Source organism: Oncorhynchus mykiss, chromosome 17, assembly GCF_013265735.2.
Source record: "Oncorhynchus mykiss isolate Arlee chromosome 17, USDA_OmykA_1.1, whole genome shotgun sequence".
Taxonomy (NCBI): Eukaryota; Metazoa; Chordata; class Actinopteri; order Salmoniformes; family Salmonidae; genus Oncorhynchus; species Oncorhynchus mykiss.
Window position 1 is genome coordinate 83475861 of NC_048581.1, and position 14381 is coordinate 83490241.

At 39.7% G+C, this 14381-nt stretch overlaps 11 non-coding genes across 11 annotated transcripts; all 11 read left to right on the forward strand.

Moving 5' to 3' along the window:
- The first annotated feature begins 512 nt into the window (after window positions 1-512).
- trnar-acg lies at window positions 513-586 on the forward strand. Its single transcript has one exon. It is a non-coding gene; the product is annotated as a tRNA-Arg (tRNA).
- A 1551-nt stretch (window positions 587-2137) lies between these two features.
- On the forward strand, window positions 2138-2209 carry trnae-uuc. Its single transcript has one exon. It is a non-coding gene; the product is annotated as a tRNA-Glu (tRNA).
- Window positions 2210-2528: 319 nt separating this feature from the next.
- trnar-acg lies at window positions 2529-2601 on the forward strand. The gene has a single exon. It is a non-coding gene; the product is annotated as a tRNA-Arg (tRNA).
- A 1548-nt stretch (window positions 2602-4149) lies between these two features.
- trnae-uuc lies at window positions 4150-4221 on the forward strand. The gene has a single exon. It is a non-coding gene; the product is annotated as a tRNA-Glu (tRNA).
- Window positions 4222-6541: 2320 nt separating this feature from the next.
- trnar-acg lies at window positions 6542-6614 on the forward strand. The gene has a single exon. It is a non-coding gene; the product is annotated as a tRNA-Arg (tRNA).
- Window positions 6615-9212: 2598 nt separating this feature from the next.
- Window positions 9213-9285, forward strand: trnar-acg. Its single transcript has one exon. It is a non-coding gene; the product is annotated as a tRNA-Arg (tRNA).
- Window positions 9286-10548: 1263 nt separating this feature from the next.
- On the forward strand, window positions 10549-10621 carry trnar-acg. The gene has a single exon. It is a non-coding gene; the product is annotated as a tRNA-Arg (tRNA).
- Window positions 10622-11884: 1263 nt separating this feature from the next.
- On the forward strand, window positions 11885-11957 carry trnar-acg. The gene has a single exon. It is a non-coding gene; the product is annotated as a tRNA-Arg (tRNA).
- A 210-nt stretch (window positions 11958-12167) lies between these two features.
- Window positions 12168-12239, forward strand: trnae-uuc. Its single transcript has one exon. It is a non-coding gene; the product is annotated as a tRNA-Glu (tRNA).
- Window positions 12240-13222: 983 nt separating this feature from the next.
- trnar-acg lies at window positions 13223-13295 on the forward strand. Its single transcript has one exon. It is a non-coding gene; the product is annotated as a tRNA-Arg (tRNA).
- Window positions 13296-13505: 210 nt separating this feature from the next.
- Window positions 13506-13577, forward strand: trnae-uuc. Its single transcript has one exon. It is a non-coding gene; the product is annotated as a tRNA-Glu (tRNA).
- The last annotated feature ends 804 nt before the right edge of the window (window positions 13578-14381 follow it).

Below are 14381 nucleotides of genomic sequence, written 5' to 3' on the forward strand. Positions count from 1 at the left end.
ACATTTTAGACTGATTTTATATGGGACTTTTCTCCAACATCTCTGAGAAAAAGATGGAGCTTGTAATTACAACAAGCATCATTTCAACGTTTATGGACTTGTCTGTGATGTTTTTTTAAAGTAACTGTCTTCCCATATGGTCTGGCGTTTAGGATTCTGGTTTTCGCCCGGGTTGAACTCCCAGTATGGGAAAGAACATCTTGTCATTTGGGATTCACTTGTGTAAGAACAGATACCACATTTTAACTGGCAGCAGAATCACACAACACAACAATATGCCCTCAGCAACAGCAAATGTGACATGTTTTGTAGATTCATAATTTACAAGACTTTTTAAAACATTGAATACACTTCAAGTTTGCATTTCTTGCTCTGCAGTAAAATTCATGCAACAACAGGAGGATCAAATTAAGATATGCATCTGAAACAGAAAACCAAGGAACCTTGTTGTTGACAGACGCAATGACTGTGTACACTGGTCTAGCTGTGACCTGACTGCAGCTTAAGACGTGGGGCCAGTGGCGCAATTAGATAACGTGTCTGACTACGGATCAGAAGATTCTAGGTTCGACTCCTGGCTGGCTCGATGCTTAATTTTAATTGATTGAAATCAAGCCGGGATTGATACTGTATACTTTTCAGTGCTTCTGGCTGTTCTCACTTCAAACTCATTTTAGACTGATTTCATCTGGACATTCCCCAACATCTCAGAGAAAAAAGATGTAGCTTTTAATTCCAAAAGGCATAATGTCAACATTTAAAGATTTGTCTGTGATGTGTATTTAAGTATGTGTCTTCCCAATATGGTCTAGCGGTTAGGATTCCTGTTTTCACCCAGGTGGCCCTGGGTTCAACTCCCGGTATGGGAAAGAATATCTTGTTGTTTGGGATGCACTTGTGTAACAACAGATACTGCATTTTAACTGGCAGCAGTTTCACACAACACAACAATATTCCCTCAGCAACAGGAAATGTGACATGTTATGTAGATTCAAATTATACAAGGCATTTTAAACTGTTGAATACACTTCATTGCTGCATTTCTTGCTCTGCAGTAAAATTCATGCAACAACAGGAGGATCAAATTAAGATTTGCATCTGTAACAGAAATCCCAAGGAACCTTGTCGGTGACAGAAGCTATGACTGTGTACACTGGCCTAGGTGTGTCCTGACTTCAGCTTGGCTGTGCGGCCACGTGGCGCAATGGATAACGTGTCTGATAACAGGTCAGAAGATTGAATATTTGACTCCTGTTTGGCTCAAAACTAGATTTATTTGACCAAAATCAAGCTGGGAAAAATACTGTATACTTTTCATTGTGTCTGGCAGTTCTCGATTCAAACACATTTTAGACTGATTTTATATGGGACTTTTCTCCAACATCGCTGAGAAAAAGATGGAGCTTGTAATTACAACAAGCATCATTTCAACGTTTATGGAATTGTCTGCGATGTTTTTTTAAAGTAACTGTCTTCCCATATGGTCTGGCTTTTAGGATTTCTGGTTTTCGCCCGGGTTGAACTCCCAGTATGGGAAAGAACATCTTGTCATTTGGGATGCACTTGTGTAAGAACAGATACCACATTTTAACTGGCAGCAGAATCACACAACACAACAATATTCCCTCAGCAACAGCAAATGTGACATGTTTTGTAGATTCATAATTACAAGACTTTTTAAACATTGAATACACTTCAAGTTTGCATTTCTTGCTCTTCAGTAAAATTCATGCAACAACAGGAGGATCAAATTAAGATATGCATCTGAAACAGAAAACCAAGGAACCTTGTTGTTGACAGACACAATGACTGTGTACACTGGTCTAGCTGTGACCTGACTTCAGCTTAGACGTGGGGCCAGTGGCGCAATGGATAACGTGTCTGACTACGGATCAGAAGATTCTAGGTTCGACTCATGGCTGGCTCGATACTTAATTTAATTGATTGAAATCAAGCCGGGATTGATACTGTATACTTTTCAGTGCTTCTGGCTGTTCTCACTTCAAACTCATTTTAGACTGATTTCATCTGGACATTCCCCAACATCTCAGAGAAAAAAAGATGTAGCTTTTAATCCAAAAGGCATAATGTCAACATTTAAAGATTTGTCTGTGATGTGTATTTTAAGTATGTGTCTTCCCATATGGTCTAGCGGTTAGGATTCCTGGTTTTCACCCAGGTGGCCCGGGTTCAACTCCCGGTATGGGAAAGAATATCTTGTTGTTTGGGATGCACTTGTGTAACAACAGATACTGCATTTTAACTGGCAGCAGTTTCACACAACACAACAATATTCCCTCAGCAACAGGAAATGTGACATGTTATGTAGATTCAAATTATACAAGGCATTTTAAACGTTGAATACACTTCATTGCTGCATTTCTTGCTCTGCAGTAAAATTCATGCAACAACAGGAGGATCAAATTAAGATTTGCATCTGTAACAGAAATCCCAAGGAACCTTGTCGGTGACAGAAGCTATGACTGTGTACACTGGTCTAGCTGTGACCTGACTTCAGCTTAGACGTGGGGCCAGTGGCGCAATGGATAACGTGTCTGACTACGGATCAGAAGATTCTAGGTTCGACTCCTGGCTGGCTCGATACTTAATTTAATTTATTGAAATCAAGCCGGGATTGATACTGTATACTTTTCAGTGCTTCTGGCTGTTCTCACTTCAAACTCATTTTAGACTGATTTCATCTGGACATTCCCCAACATCTCAGAGAAAAAAAGATGTAGCTTTTAATCCAACAGGCATAATGTCAACATTTAAAGATTTGTCTGTGATGTGTATTTTAAGTATGTGTCTTCCCATATGGTCTAGCGGTTAGGATTCCTGGTTTCACCCAGGTGGCCTGGGTTCAACTCCCGGTATGGGAAAGAATATCTTGTCGTTTGGGATGCACTTGTGTAACAACAGATATTGCAATTTAACTGGCAGCAGTTTCACACAACACAACAATATTCCCTCAGCAACAGGAAATGTGACATGTTATGTCGATTCAAATTATACAAGGCATTTTAAACGTTGAATACACTTCATTGCTGCATTTCTTGCTCTGCAGTAAAATTCATGCAACAACAGGAGGATCAAATTAAGATTTGCATCTGTAACAGAAATCCCAAGGAACCTTGTCGGTGACAGAAGCTATGACTGTGTACACTGGCCTAGGTGTGTCCTGACTTCAGCTTGGCTGTGCGGCCAGTGGCGCAATGGATAACGTGTCTGATAACAGGTCAGAAGATTGAATATTTGACTCCTGTTTGGCTCAAAACTAGATTTATTTGACCAAAATCAAGCTGGGAAAAATACTGTATACTTTTCATTGTGTCTGGCAGTTCTCGATTCAAACACATTTTAGACTGATTTTATATGGGACTTTTCTCCAACATCGCTGAGAAAAAGATGGAGCTTGTAATTACAACAAGCATCATTTCAACGTTTATGGATTTGTCTGTGATGTTTTTTTAAAGTAACTGTCTTCCCATATGGTCTGGCTTTTAGGATTCCTGGTTTTCGCCCGGGTTGAACTCCCAGTATGGGAAAGAACATCTTGTCATTTGGGATGCACTTGTGTAAGAACAGATACCACATTTTAACTGGCAGCAGAATCACACAACACAACAATATTCCCTCAGCAACAGCAAATGTGACATGTTTTGTAGATTCATAATTTACAAGACTTTTTAAACATTGAATACACTTCAAGTTTGCATTTCTTGCTCTTCAGTAAAATTCATGCAACAACAGGAGGATCAAATTAAGATATGCATCTGAAACAGAAAACCAAGGAACCTTGTTGTTGACAGACACAATGACTGTGTACACTGGTCTAGCTGTGACTTGACTTCAGCTTAGACGTGGGGCCAGTGGCGCAATGGATAACGTGTCTGACTACGGATCAGAAGATTCTAGTTTCGACTCCTGGCTGGCTCGATACTTAATTTAATTTATTGAAATCAAGCCGGGATTGATACTGTATACTTTTCAGTGCTTCTGGCTGTTCTCACTTCAAACTCATTTTAGACTGATTTCATCTGGACATTCCCCAACATCTCAGAGAAAAAAAGATGTAGCTTTTAATCCAAAAGGCATAATGTCAACATTTAAAGATTTGTCTGTGATGTGTATTTTAAGTATGTTTCTTCCCATATGGTCTAGCGGTTAGGATTCCTGGTTTTCACCCAGGTGGCCCGGGTTCAACTCCCGGTATGGGAAAGAATATCTTGTTGTTTGGGATGCACTTGTGTAACAACAGATACTGCATTTTAACTGGCAGCAGTTTCACACAACACAACAATATTCCCTCAGCAACAGGAAATGTGACATGTTATGTAGATTCAAATTATACAAGGCATTTTAAACGTTGAATACACTTCATTGCTGCATTTCTTGCTCTGCAGTAAAATTCATGCAACAACAGGAGGATCAAATTAAGATTTGCATCTGTAACAGAAATCCCAAGGAACCTTGTCGGTGACAGAAGCTATGACTGTGTACACTGGCCTAGGTGTGTCCTGACTTCAGCTTGGCTGTGCGGCCAGTGGCGCAATGGATAACGTGTCTGATAACAGGTCAGAAGATTGAATATTTGACTCCTGTTTGGCTCAAAACTAGATTTATTTGACCAAAATCAAGCTGGGAAAAATACTGTATACTTTTCATTGTGTCTGGCAGTTCTCGATTCAAACACATTTTAGACTGACTTTATATGGGACTTTTCTCCAACATCGCTGAGAAAAAGATGGAGCTTGTAATTACAACAAGCATCATTTCAACGTTTATGGATTTGTCTGTGATGTTTTTTTAAAGTAACTGTCTTCCCATATGGTCTGGCTTTTAGGATTTCTGGTTTTCGCCCGGGTTGAACTCCCAGTATGGGAAAGAACATCTTGTCATTTGGGATGCACTTGTGTAAGAACAGATACCACATTTTAACTGGCAGCAGAATCACACAACACAACAATATTCCCTCAGCAACAGCAAATGTGACATGTTTTGTAGATTCATAATTTACAAGACTTTTTAAACATTGAATACACTTCAAGTTTGCATTTCTTGCTCTTCAGTAAAATTCATGCAACAACAGGAGGATCAAATTAAGATATGCATCTGAAACAGAAAACCATGGAACCTTGTTGTTGACAGACACAATGACTGTGTACACTGGTCTAGCTGTGACCTGACTTCAGCTTAGACGTGGGGCCAGTGGCGCAATGGATAACGTGTCTGACTACGGATCAGAAGATTCTAGTTTCGACTCCTGGCTGGCTCGATACTTAATTTAATTGATTGAAATCAAGCCGGGATTGACACTGAATACTTTTCAGTGCTTCTGGCTGTTCTCACTTCAAGCTCATTTTAGACTGATTTCATCTGGACATTCCCCAACATCTCAGAGAAAAAAAGATGTAGCTTTTAATCCAACAGGCATAATGTCAACATTTAAAGATTTGTCTGTGATGTGTATTTTAAGTATGTGTCTTCCCATATGGTCTAGTGGTTGGTCCTGGTTTTCACCCAGGTGGCCTGGGTTCAACTCCCGGTATGGGAAAGAATTTCTTGTCGTTTGGGATGCACTTGTGTAACAACAGATACTGCATTTTAACTGGCAGCAGTTTCACACAACACAACAATATTCCCTCAGCAACAGGAAATGTGACATGTTATGTAGATTCAAATTATACAAGGCTTTTTAAACGTTGAATACACTTCATTGCTGCATTTCTTGCTCTGCAGTAAAATTCATGCAACAACAGGAGGATCAAATTAAGATTTGCATCTGTAACAGAAATCCCAAGGAACCTTGTCGGTGACAGAAGCTATGACTGTGTACACTGGCCTAGGTGTGTCCTGACTTCAGCTTGGCTGTGCGGCCTGTGGCGCAATGGATAACGTGTCTGATAACAGGTCAGAAGATTGAATATTTGACTCCTGTTTGGCTCAAAACTAGATTTATTTGACCAAAATCAAGCTGGGAAAAATACTGTATACTTTTCATTGTGTCTGGCAGTTCTCGATTCAAACACATTTTAGACTGATTTTATATGGGACTTTTCTCCAACATCGCTGAGAAAAAGATGGAGCTTGTAATTACAACAAGCATCATTTCAACGTTTATGGATTTGTCTGTGATGTTTTTTTAAAGTAACTGTCTTCCCATATGGTCTGGCTTTTAGGATTCCTGGTTTTCGCCCGGGTTGAACTCCCAGTATGGGAAAGAACATCTTGTCATTTGGGATGCACTTGTGTAAGAACAGATACCACATTTTAACTGGCAGCAGAATCACACAACACAACAATATTCCCTCAGCAACAGCAAATGTGACATGTTTTGTAGATTCATAATTTACAAGACTTTTTAAACATTGAATACACTTGAAGTTTGCATTTCTTGCTCTTCAGTAAAATTCATGCAACAACAGGAGGATCAAATTAAGATATGCATCTGAAACAGAAAACCAAGGAACCTTGTTGTTGACAGACACAATGACTGTGTACACTGGTCTAGCTGTGACCTGACTTCAGCTTAGACGTGGGGCCAGTGGTGCAATGGATAACGTGTCTGACTACGGATCAGAAGATTCTAGGTTCGACTCCTGGCTGGCTCGATACTTAATTTAATTGATTGAAATCAAGCCGGGATTGACACTGAATACTTTTCAGTGCTTCTGGCTGTTCTCACTTCAAGCTCATTTTAGACTGATTTCATCTGGACATTCCCCAACATCTCAGAGAAAAAAAGATGTAGCTTTTAATCCAACAGGCATAATGTCAACATTTAAAGATTTGTCTGTGATGTGTATTTTAAGTATGTGTCTTCCCATATGGTCTAGTGGTTGGTCCTGGTTTTCACCCAGGTGGCCCGTGTTCAACTCCCGGTATGGGAAAGAATTTCTTGTCGTTTGGGATGCACTTGTGTAAAGACAGATACTGCATTTTAACTGGCAGCAGTTTCACACAACACAACAATATTCCCTCAGCAACAGGAAATGTGACATGTTATGTAGATTCAAATTATACAAGGCTTTTTAAACGTTGAATACACTTCATTGCTGCATTTCTTGCTCTGCAGTAAAATTCATGCAACAACAGGAGGATCAAATTAAGATTTGCATCTGTAACAGAAATCCCAAGGAACCTTGTCGGTGACAGAAGCTATGACTGTGTACACTGGCCTAGGTGTGTCCTGACTTCAGCTTGACTGTGCGGCCAGTGGCGCAATGGATAACGTGTCTGATAACAGGTCAGAAGATTGAATATTTGACTCCTGTTTGGCTCAAAACTAGATTTATTTGACCAAAATCAAGCTGGGAAAAATACTGTATACTTTTCATTGTGTCTGGCAGTTCTCGATTCAAACACATTTTAGACTGATTTTATATGGGACTTTTCTCCAACATCGCTGAGAAAAAGATGGAGCTTGTAATTACAACAAGCATCATTTCAACGTTTATGGATTTGTCTGTGATGTTTTTTTAAAGTAACTGTCTTCCCATATGGTCTGGCTTTTAGGATTCCTGGTTTTCGCCCGGGTTGAACTCCCAGTATGGGAAAGAACATCTTGTCATTTGGGATGCACTTGTGTAAGAACAGATACCACATTTTAACTGGCAGCAGAATCACACAACACAACAATATTCCCTCAGCAACAGCAAATGTGACATGTTTTGTAGATTCATAATTTACAAGACTTTTTAAACATTGAATACACTTCAAGTTTGCATTTCTTGCTCTTCAGTAAAATTCATGCAACAACAGGAGGATCAAATTAAGATATGCATCTGAAACAGAAAACCAAGGAACCTTGTTGTTGACAGACACAATGACTGTGTACACTGGTCTAGCTGTGACTTGACTTCAGCTTAGACGTGGGGCCAGTGGCGCAATGGATAACGTGTCTGACTACGGATCAGAAGATTCTAGTTTCGACTCCTGGCTGGCTCGATACTTAATTTAATTGATTGAAATCAAGCCGGGATTGACACTGAATACTTTTCAGTGCTTCTGGCTGTTCTCACTTCAACCTCATTTTAGACTGATTTCATCTGGACATTCCCCAACATCTCAGAGAAAAAAAGATGTAGCTTTTAATCCAACAGGCATAATGTCAACATTTAAAGATTTGTCTGTGATGTGTATTTTAAGTATGTGTCTTCCCATATGGTCTAGTGGTTGGTCCTGGTTTTCACCCAGGTGGCCCGGGTTCAACTCCCGGTATGGGAAAGAATTTCGTGTCGTTTGGGATGCACTTGTGTAACAACAGATACTGCATTTTAACTGACAGCAGTTTCACACAACACAACAATATTCCCTCAGCAACAGGAAATGTGACATGTTATGTAGATTCAAATTATACAAGGCATTTTAAACGTTGAATACACTTCATGACTGCATTTCTTGCTCTGCAGTAAAATTAATGCAACAACAGGAGGATCAAATTAAGATTTGCATCTGTAACAGAAATCCCAAGGAACCTTGTCGGTGACAGAAGCTATGACTGTGTACACTGGCCTAGGTGTGTCCTGACTTCAGCTTGGCTGTCCGGCCAGTGGCGCAATGGATAACGTGTCTGATAACAGGTCAGAAGATTGAATATTTGACTCCTGTTTGGCTCAAAACTAGATTTATTTGACCAAAATCAAGCTGGGAAAAATACTGTATACTTTTCATTGTGTCTGGCAGTTCTCGATTCAAACACATTTTAGACTGATTTTATATGGGACTTTTCTCCAACATCTCTGAGAAAAAGATGGAGCTTGTAATTACAACTTGCATCATTTCAACGTTTATGGATTTGTCTGTGATGTTTTTTTAAGTAACTGTCTTCCCATATGGTCTGGCGTTTAGGATTCCTGGTTTTCGCCCGGGTTGAACTCCCAGTATGGGAAAGAACATCTTGTCATTTGGGATGCACTTGTGTAAGAACAGATACCACATTTTAACTGGCAGCAGAATCACACAACACAACAATATTCCCTCAGCAACAGCAAATGTGACATGTATTGTAGATTCGTAATCTACAAGACTTTTTAAACATTGAATACACTTCAAGTTTGCATTTCTTGCTCTGCAGTAAAATTCATGCAAAAACAGGAGGATCAAATTAAGATATGCATCTGAAACAGAAAACCAAGGAACCTTGTTGTTGACAGACGCAATGACTGTGTACACTGGTCTAGCTGTGACCTGACTTCAGCTTAGACGTGGGGCCAGTGGCGCAATGGATAACGTCTCTGACTACGGATCAGAAGATTCTAGGTTCGACTCCTGGCTGGCTCGATACTTAATTTAATTGATTGAAATCAAGCTGGGATTGACACTGAATACTTTTCAGTGCTTCTGGCTGTTCTCACTTCAAGCTCATTTTAGACTGATTTCATCTGGACATTCCCCAACATCTCAGAGAAAAAAAGATGTAGCTTTTAATCCAACAGGCATAATGTCAACATTTAAAGATTTGTCTGTGATGTGTATTTTAATTATGTGTCTTCCCATATGGTCTAGTGGTTGGTCCTGGTTTTCACCCAAGTGTCCCGGGTTCAACTCCCGGTATGGGAAAGAATATCTTGTCGTTTGGGATGCACTTGTGTAACAACAGATACTGCATTTTAACTGGCAGCAGTTTCACACAACACAACAATATTCCCTCAGCAACAGGAAATGTGACATGTTATGTAGATTCAAATTATACAAGGCATTTTAAACGTTGAATACACTTCATTGCTGCATTTCTTGCTCTGCAGTAAAATTCATGCAACAACAGGAGGATCAAATTAAGATTTGCATCTGTAACAGAAATCCCAAGGAACCTTGTCGGTGACAGAAGCTATGACTGTGTACACTGGCCTAGGTGTGTCCTGACTTCAGCTTGGCTGTGCGGCCAGTGGCGCAATGGATAACGTGTCTGATAACAGGTCAGAAGATTGAATATTTGACTCCTGTTTGGCTCAAAACTATATTTATTTGACCAAAATCAAGCTGGGAAAAATACTGTATACTTTTCATTGTGTCTGGCAGTTCTCGATTCAAACACATTTTAGACTGATTTTATATGGGACTTTTCTCCAACATCTCTGAGAAAAAGATGGAGCTTGTAATTACAACAAGCATCATTTCAACGTTTATGGATTTGTCTTTGATGTTTTTTTTAAGTAACTGTCTTCCCATATGGTCTGGAGTTTAGGATTCCTGGTTTTCGCCCGGGTTGAACTCCCCGTATGGGAAAGAACATCTTGTCATTTGGGATGCACTTGTGTAAGAACAGATACCACATTTTAACTGGCAGCAGAATCACACAACACAACAATATTCCCTCAGCAACAGCAAATGTGACATGTTTTGTAGATTCATAATTTACAAGACTTTTTAAATATTGAATACACTTCAAGTTTGCATTTCTTGCTCTGCAGTAAAATTCATGCAACAACAGGAGGATCAAATTAAGATATGCATCTGAAACAGAAAACCAAGGAACCTTGTTGTTGACAGACACAATGACTGTGTACACTAGTCTAGCTGTGACCTGACTTCAGCTTAGACGTGGGGCCAGTGGCGCAATGGATAACGTGTCTGACTACGGATCAGAAGATTCTAGGTTCGACTCCTGGCTGGCTCGATACTTAATTTAATTGATTGAAATCAAGCCGGCATTGATACTGTATACTCTTCAGTGCTTCTGGCTGTTCTCACTTCAAGCTCATTTTAGACTGATTTCATCTGGACATTCCCCAACATCTCAGAGAAAAAAAGATGTAGCTTTTAATCCAACAGGCATAATGTCAACATTTAAAGATTTGTCTGTGATGTGTATTTTAATTATGTGTCTTCCCATATGGTCTAGTGGTTGGTCCTGGTTTTCACCCAAGTGTCCCGGGTTCAACTCCCGGTATGGGAAAGAATATCTTGTCGTTTGGGATGCACTTGTGTAACAACAGATACTGCATTTTAACTGGCAGCAGTTTCACACAACACAACAATATTCCCTCAGCAACAGGAAATGTGACATGTTATGTAGATTCAAATTATACAAGGCATTTTAAACGTTGAATACACTTCATTGCTGCATTTCTTGCTCTGCAGTAAAATTCATGCAACAACAGGAGGATCAAATTAAGATTTGCATCTGTAACAGAAATCCCAAGGAACCTTGTCGGTGACAGAAGCTATGACTGTGTACACTGGCCTAGGTGTGTCCTGACTTCAGCTTGGCTGTGCGGCCAGTGGCGCAATGGATAACGTGTCTGATAACAGGTCAGAAGATTGAATATTTGACTCCTGTTTGGCTCAAAACTATATTTATTTGACCAAAATCAAGCTGGGAAAAATACTGTATACTTTTCATTGTGTCTGGCAGTTCTCGATTCAAACACATTTTAGACTGATTTTATATGGGACTTTTCTCCAACATCTCTGAGAAAAAGATGGAGCTTGTAATTACAACAAGCATCATTTCAACGTTTATGGATTTGTCTTTGATGTTTTTTTTAAGTAACTGTCTTCCCATATGGTCTGGAGTTTAGGATTCCTGGTTTTCGCCCGGGTTGAACTCCCCGTATGGGAAAGAACATCTTGTCATTTGGGATGCACTTGTGTAAGAACAGATACCACATTTTAACTGGCAGCAGAATCACACAACACAACAATATTCCCTCAGCAACAGCAAATGTGACATGTTTTGTAGATTCATAATTTACAAGACTTTTTAAATATTGAATACACTTCAAGTTTGCATTTCTTGCTCTGCAGTAAAATTCATGCAACAACAGGAGGATCAAATTAAGATATGCATCTGAAACAGAAAACCAAGGAACCTTGTTGTTGACAGACACAATGACTGTGTACACTAGTCTAGCTGTGACCTGACTTCAGCTTAGACGTGGGGCCAGTGGCGCAATGGATAACGTGTCTGACTACGGATCAGAAGATTCTAGGTTCGACTCCTGGCTGGCTCGATACTTAATTTAATTGATTGAAATCAAGCCGGCATTGATACTGTATACTCTTCAGTGCTTCTGGCTGTTCTCACTTCAAACTCATTTTAGACTGATTTCATCTGGACATTCCCCAACATCTCAGAGAAAAAAAGATGTAGCTTTTAATCCAACAGGCATAATGTCAACATTTAAAGATTTGTCTGTGATGTGTATTTTAAGTATGTGTCTTCCCATATGGTCTAGCGGTTAGGATTCCTGGTTTTCACCCAGGTGGCCCGGGTTCAACTCCCGGTATGGGAAAGAAAAGCTTGTCGTTTGGGATGCACTTGTGTAACAACAGATACTGCATTTTAACTGGTAGCAGTTTCACACAACACAACAATATTCCCTCAGCAACAGGAAATGTGACATGTTATGTAGATTCAAATTATACAAGGCATTTTAAACGTTGAATACACTTCATTGCTGCATTTCTTGCTCTGCAGTAAAATTCATGCAACAACAGGAGGATCAAATTAAGATTTGCATCTGTAACAGAAATCCCAAGGAACCTTGTCGGTGACAGAAGCTATGACTGTGTACACTGGCCTAGGTGTGTCCTGACTTCAGCTTGGCTGTGCGGCCAGTGGCGCAATGGATAACATGTCTGATAACAGGTCAGAAGATTGAATATTTGACTCCTGTTTGGCTCAAAACTAGATTTATTTGACCAAAATCAAGCTGGGAAAAATACTGTGTACTTTTCATTGTGTCTGGCAGTTCTCGATTCAAACACATTTTAGACTGATTTTATATGGGACTTTTCTCCAACATCTCTGAGAAAAAAGATGGAGCTTGTAATACAACAAGCATAATTTCAACGTTTATGGATTTGTCTGTGATGTTTTTTTAAGTAACTGTCTTCCCATATGGTCTGGCTTTTAGGATTCCTGGTTTTCGCCCGGGTTGAACTCCCAGTATGGGAAAGAACATCTTGTCATTTGGGATGCACTTGTGTAAGAACAGATACCACATTTTAACTGGCAGCAGAATCACACAACACAACAATATTCCCTCAGCAACAGCAAATGTGACATGTTTTGTAGATTCATAATTTACAAGACTTTTTAAACATTGAATACACTTCAAGTTTGCATTTCTTGCTCTTCAGTAAAATTCATGCAACAACAGGAGGATCAAATTAAGATATGCATCTGAAACAGAAAACCAAGGAACCTTGTTGTTGACAGACACAATGACTGTGTACACTGGTCTAGCTGTGACCTGACTTCAGCTTAGACGTGGGGCCAGTGGCGCAATGGATAACGTGTCTGACTACGGATCAGAAGATTCTAGGTTCGACTCCTGGCTGGCTCAATACTTAATTTAATTGATTGAAATCAAGCCGGCATTGATACTGTATACTCTTCAGTGCTTCTGGCTGTTCTCACTTCAAACTCATTTTAGACTGATTTCATCTGGACATTCCCCAACATCTCAGAGAAAAAAAGATGTAGCTTTTAATCCAAAAGGCATAATGTCAACATTTAAAGATTTGTCTGTGATGTGTATTTTAAGTATGTGTCTTCCCATATGGTCTAGCGGTTAGGATTCCTGGTTTTCACCCAGGTGGCCCGGGTTCAACTCCCGGTATGGGAAAGAATGTCTTGTTGTTTGGGATGCACTTGTGTAACAACAGATACTGCATTTTAACTGGCAGCAGTTTCACACAACACAACAATATTCCCTCAGCAACAGGAAATGTGACATGTTATGTAGATTCAAATTATACAAGGCATTTTAAACGTTGAATACACTTCATTGCTGCATTTCTTGCTCTGCAGTAAAATTCATGCAACAACAGGAGGATCAAATTAAGATTTGCATCTGTAACAGAAATCCCAAGGAACCTTGTCGGTGACAGAAGCTATGACTGTGTACACTGGCCTAGGTGTGTCCTGACTTCAGCTTGGCTGTGCGGCCAGTGGCGCAATGGATAACGTGTCTGATAACAGGTCAGAAGATTGAATATTTGACTCCTGTTTGGCTCAAAACTAGATTTATTTGACCAAAATCAAGCTGGGAAAAATACTGTATACTTTTCATTGTGTCTGGCAGTTCTCGATTCAAACACATTTTAGACTGATTTTATATGGGACTTTTCTCCAGCATCGCTGAGAAAAAGATGGAGCTTGTAATTACAACAAGCATCATTTCAACGTTTATGGATTTGTCTGTGATGTTTTTTTAAAGTAACTGTCTTCCCATATGGTCTGGCTTTTAGGATTTCTGGTTTTCGCCCGGGTTGAACTCCCTGTATGGGAAAGAACATCTTGTCATTTGGGATGCACTTGTGTAAGAACAGATACCACATTTTAACTGGCAGCAGAATCACACAACACAACAATATTCCCTCAGCAACAGCAAATGTGACATGTTTTGTAGATTCATAATTTACAAGAC